We start from the raw sequence: 6,022 nt of genomic DNA, 5'->3' as shown, positions 1-6,022 counted from the left end.
TTTATTTATTTGTTTATTTATTTATTTATTTATTTATTTATATTTTTGTGGTGCTTGGGATTGAACCCAGGGCCTTGTACATGTAAGGCAAACACTCTACCAACTGAACTATATCCCCAGCCCAATAACTGATGATTTTTTAAAAAATATATTTAATTTTTCAATTTTTTCTGGTATGCCTTGAAGAGTGGAAAATACATCTAATTAGACTAGTATAACAATGCACAGGGGGATTTGATCAGTGTAATTAAGAAAAACTCGTCAGAGAGCTGAAACAGGAAGATCACTTGAGCCCAGGAGTTTTTGTTGTGGGGTGGGGGGAAACTAGCAAATAAAAGGGTGTTAATGCCAGATATGAGTAACATGGAACATAGACATTAAAACATAAAGTATCATCTCCCTAAGGAATATATTGGCAAGGGCTTTGGAAGAAGGAAGACCTGGGTTAAGTGTCATTGAAACAGACCACTGAAACTGGAAGGCTCAAAGAAGGTATGTAAAATAACCAGAAGCCAGTTCCTTTATGCCTTAAGGTACCTGGAACTCAGAATGGGAATTGTGACTACAGGCATGGATTTACAAAATTGCATGCGGCAATCTATCCAGAAGTCTAAAGTGTGGGTTACAGGGCTGGGGGCTTTTGGAAGACTGAGGCAATGCATAGACATCAACCCTCCCCCTGATTTTTGCAATTAAGTCAGAAGATTTTTGACATATATTCAGAATAACAAGTATGAATTTGTTGGAGGGATAGGAAAAGCGAAAGGGGACACTCTCAAGGGAAAAAGTAGATCCTGTCAGAGAGAGGGACAGCATGCTGACTGGTTCTAATTGGATTCTTAACCACAAATTCTTACAGATTTTATGGTTAGGAGGAATTATCCTAATCTCCCTGAGTTTTGAGGTCTAAAAGCCAACCTCAGCAACTTAGTGAGACCCTGTCTCAGAACAAAAAATAAGAAGGGCTGGGGTTATAGCTTTGGTTGAATGTCCCTGTGTTCAATACCCAGTACCCAGAAACAACCAACCAAACATGTTTGCTTTGGAAGGAGCTTTAGAGGCTATTTTTTCCAACTTCTAGGTTTCTCAGGCGAGGATACTAAATTCTCAGTCTCATAGTCTCACTGAGGCAAAGTTGGTACTGTTGATACCATTCAGGACTTTTTTTTTTTTTTTTTGGAACTGGGCATTAAACTCAGGGGCTTAACCTCTAAGCCACATCCCCAGCCTTTTTTTTTTTTTTTTTTTTTTGAATTTTATTTAGAGACAGGGTCTCACTAAGTTGCATAGGACTTGCTGAGTTACCAAGACTGGCTTTGAACTTGCCATCATCCAATCTCAGTCTCCGGAGCCCTTGGGATTTCAAGTGTGCACCACCATGCCCGGTGTCATTTAGGGCTTTTATTGGACAGAATCAGGGACATAAGCCCATTCTTAGTTTAAAATAACTTTCTCCCACCTTGAGGAGGGTAGATCTGCTCTCTTGGAACATTCCATTTCCAAAGCCCAATAGAAAGAGAATTGGTAAGAGAGAACACACAGCTACTTAGGGGATAAATACCACTATTATTACTTTCTATAAAAGTCATGCTATCATTTTATATAGTACACATGTATAACACGGCAATGGCTATAATTTTAGAACAGGTGTGCAGAGCCAGAAGGTATGACTTGGATCATTTAGATTAAACAAACTATCTACTATTACAACAAAAAATTCCATCTTGCTATGTGCAGTAGTGCACACCTGTAATCCCAGCAGCCTGGGAGGCTGAGAAAGGAGGATCATGAGTTCAAAGCCAGCCTCAGCAAGGGCAAGGTGCTAAGCAACTCAGTGAGAGACCCCATTTCTAATAAAATACAAAATCGGGCTGGGGATGTGGCTCAGTGGTTGAGTGGCCCTGAATTCAATCCTTGTGCATGGGGAGGGGGATCCTGTCTTTTTCAGTAAGCTAAGCTGTTTAAAAAATATTACTTCTAGGCTTAGCTATTCAGGAAGCTGAGATGGGAACTTTATTTTAGCCAAGGAGTTTGAGACCAGTTTGGGCCACATAGTGAGACCACCATCTCAATCAGAAAAGCATATGACTGGATCAGAGATATGTATACCTGTATAGTTACAAAGAAATCACTAATACCCACATACAAGTAGTTAAGGAGGTAGGTCTAGCTTTAGCATAGCAAGGTCAGAAACTGTGGCTTGTAACTTGAGATTCTTATGATCTTGAGATTTGCTCCAGAAGTTGATCTTTAGTCTCTGCCTGGAGAGTTTTACATGGTCTTAAAATGTTCAAACCCATCGATCATGAAGTAGTCAATAACCATTTGTTATATGCCATCTGGGAGTTTTCTTTCTATTAAGAAGGACAAAACAAGCAAACATTCAATAATTATAAAATTGAGAAAGATGGTAAATCTTTAACACTAACTAGACAGGAATAATTCAGAGAAACACTACTGGCTGAAATGTTTAACAAGGCTTCCCAGTAGACCTGATTTAGTTCACACAAGATTTGGTTGCCTCTCACTGTGATGACTCATGGTGTTTTTCTCCAAAATATTGGAAGCTTTCACCTTTTTTTTTTTTAATCTTTTTTTTTTTTTTTTAAAGAGAGAGAGAGTGGGAGAGTGAGAGAATTTTAATATTTATTTTTTAGTATTTGGCGGACACGACATCCTTGTTTGTATGTGGTGCTGAGAATCGAACCCGGGCCGCACGCATGCCAGGCGAGCGTGCTACCGCTCAAGCCACATCCCCAGCCCAGCTTTCACCTTTTTTAAAAAATATATTTATTTAGTTGTAGATGAACACACACAGTATCTTTATTTATTTTTATGTGGTCTGAGGATTGAACCCAGTGCCTCACACATGTGAGGCAAGAACTTTACCACTGAGCTACAGCCCCAGCCCTGGATTACAGTGGCACACACCTGTAATCCCAGTGGCTCTGGAGGCTGAGACAGGAGGATCCTGAGTTCAGAGTCAGCCTTAGCAAAAGCGAGGTGCTAAGCAACTCAGTGAGACCCTGTCTCTAAATAAAATACAAAATAGGGCTGAGGATGTGGCCCAGTAGTTAAGTGCCCCCTGAGTTCAATGCCCAGTACCGCCCCTGCAAAATCTGAGATTTCTGGGATGTTTTAAAAACTGCAGCACTTGGCTTGTTTTCAAACTATCATAAAGGGCTAGAGCTGAGGCAGCTGCCCCCATAGACACCACATAAGCCCTCTGCTCAACACTCACAGCCAAGCCCATCACCTGCCAGCTTCCTCAGTGGTGGGTTTACTACTCCTACTTTATGAGGAATGAGAAAGGCAACTCAGAAGTCAATAAGGACAGGGAAGTGAAGATCAGAGGTGTTGGAGTTGGGATCTGGAATGTCCTCTAAACGTTTACATGTGGAAGGGTTGGTCCCTAGCTGGTGGCGCTATGAAAGGTGGTAGAAACTTTAGGAGATAGGACCTAGTGGGAGGACCTAGGTCACCTTAAAAATAATGGTATAGCATACTCTGCCTCTTTTTGCTAGTTTGTGTGTGTGTGTGTGTGTGTGTGTGTGTGTGTGTGCTGGGCATTGAGCCCAGGGCCTCATGCATACTAGGCAAGCACTTTATCAACTGAGCTGTATCCCCAGCTCCTCTGCCTCTCTTTGCTTCCTTGTTGCCATGAGGTGAGCAGCTTTGTTCCACCACATGCTTCCCACCATCACGTTCTGCCTCACTAGGCCCAGAAACAACTGAGCCAAGTAACCACGAAATGAAACCTCTGAAATAGTGAGCCAAAATAAACCTTTCCTAAGTTGATTTTCTCAGGCATTTTGTCACAGCAATGGAAAGTTGATTAGCACAGTGGTATGTCATAGGGTGAGGAAAAAATGTGGAGATATTTCTAATTACAGTACTCATGTGAGAATAAGGTTCAGTTCTCATTCAACCAATAAGCTTTGCAATGAGGGAAAATCTGTTCTCTAGGCTAAGACATGCATCCAAAATTAGCAGAAGAGTTTGATAAGAACCAATATAACCATTTCAATAAATAAACTAAAAATAATCAAAATGTTCATTGCTGTTGCTGGGTTGAGAATGTTGACTCTAGCCAGGTATAGTGGCACCTGTAATCCCCATAACTCTAGAGGCTGAGGCAATAGGATTCCAAGTTTGAGGTCAGCCTCAGCTATTTAGTGATACCCTGTTTCAATATAAAAAGGAATAGGGATATACCTCAGTGGTAGAGTGCCCTTGGGTTCAATTTACAACCCAAGGGCACTCTACCACAAAAAAAGAAAGTAAATAAAGAATGCCAACTCCACATGAAAAGGCTGACATACACATTTTCCTTGTATTTAATACCTTCATTATATTTTAAAACAAATTAAATTCTGAAGTTTACATTAAAACACAATAAAATATAAATAAAAAAGTAATATAGTTTGTATTGTATAATTACGTTTGTCTTACAGTACTAGAGATTGAACTCAGGGGATACTAATACTGAGTTACATCATTAGCCTTTTTATTATCTTTTTTTTTTTTTAATTGTACTGATGGGCTGGGGTTATGGCTCAGTGGTAGAGCGCTTGCCTAGCATGTGTGAGGCACTGGGTTCACTTCTCAGCACCCATGTAAATAAATAAAGTCCATTGACAACTAAAAAAATATTAAAAAAAAAAACTGTACTGGTGATTGAACTCAGGGGCAGTTTACCACTGAGCTTCATCCCCAGCACTTTTTAATTTTTACTTTGAGACAGGGTCTTATTAAATTGCTGAAATTTGTAATTATTCTGCCTCAGCCTCCCAAGTTGCTGACAATGGTCCACTTTAAGCTTTGCTGCTCTAAAACTGATATGTAGTTTCTCATTCCTAATCTTCTCATCCCTGATCATCTCCTCCATGGTCTTCTCCTTCTTAATCTCTCTTCCCTAAGCTCAGGAGGATTTTTGGGGGTTAACCAGGGATTGAACCCAGGGGTGCTTAACCATGGAGCCACTTCTCCAGCCCTTTATTTATTTTATTTTTTTGAGACAGGGTCTCACCAAGTTGCTTAGGGTCTTGCTAAATTGGCTTTGAACTTGCAATCCTCTGGCTTCAGCCTCTTGAGCTGCTGGGATTACAGGCATGTACCATTGTACCTGGCTTGATTCACAGCTCTCTAAAAGTCTCTGATGGGCAGAATCACAGCCTCTGGGACAGGAATCCCGTTTTTCCTTTGCTAGCAAAACAACAAAACTTATTTTTCCTTTTCTAGCAAAACAACAAAACTTCTTTTTCCTTTTCTCAAAACCAAGTCCTCATTATTGAATTGGGATTGGGGACAAGGACTGAGCTTTTGGTAACAAATTTAGCACCCCAGGTAGGATCTGACAGCAGCCCCTGCCCTGGCTTTCTTGGGCAGGTCTGGCACTCCAAGCAAACTCACTTTCATGTTGGGGATGCAAAGTGGCTAGCAAACTTGAGACAGGTGAGTTTGCCTCAGGTTGAACCAGAGAAGCTATTCCTATGAGTAGAGGGAGGAACTGAGGAACTATCCCAGCAGCTGCCAAAGCCCCTTTGGGGAAATCCCACCTTCTCCCCCTGTATGGTATAGGTTGCTCCATCTTGGTCCACTTTGAGAAAAAGGCAACTGAACACACCCTTGGCCATCTGTTAAGTCTCCACGTGTGCATACCCAGACCCTTGATTCCACAATCTGGTATGTCTTTGTGGGAACATCTGTGGTACCACTGATGTAGGAACCATGGGTAAGGATGATTCAAAAACATAGAGGGCTGGGGATATAGCTCAGTTGGTAGAGTGCTTGCCTTGCATGCACACGGTCCTGGGTTTGATTTCCAGCAACACACACACCAAGAATTTTTTTTTTTTTTTTACTCTATTCTGGTCTATTCTAGGTTTGTATGTTGGCCTTGCGTTTGGAATTCCTTCTGGTTGTCTGCTTTTGTTTGCATATGTGACTGTTCATTTTAAGACATGGGCAGTGCTGTGCTGATCCTACAAGAAGTCTCCTGGGAAAGATCTTGGCTGTTCTG

General features: G+C 41.1%; 1 protein-coding gene across 2 annotated transcripts in view; it reads right to left on the bottom strand.

The window, feature by feature from the left end:
• Positions 1-1,990: 1,990 nt before the first annotated feature.
• Positions 1,991-6,022, bottom strand: part of Zbtb8os (zinc finger and BTB domain containing 8 opposite strand) — a 29,090-nt gene continuing 25,058 nt past the window's right edge. For both annotated transcript variants that reach the window (XR_013091836.1, XR_013091837.1), the window contains one exon: positions 1,991-2,354. The gene's annotated coding sequence lies outside the window, so the exon portion shown is untranslated. The remainder of the gene's footprint in view (positions 2,355-6,022) is intronic.

This window comes from Callospermophilus lateralis, chromosome 7, assembly GCF_048772815.1.
Source record: "Callospermophilus lateralis isolate mCalLat2 chromosome 7, mCalLat2.hap1, whole genome shotgun sequence".
Taxonomy (NCBI): Eukaryota; Metazoa; Chordata; class Mammalia; order Rodentia; family Sciuridae; genus Callospermophilus; species Callospermophilus lateralis.
Note: the sequence above shows the minus strand (reverse complement) of the source record. Positions and strands in the feature narration are given on the sequence as shown.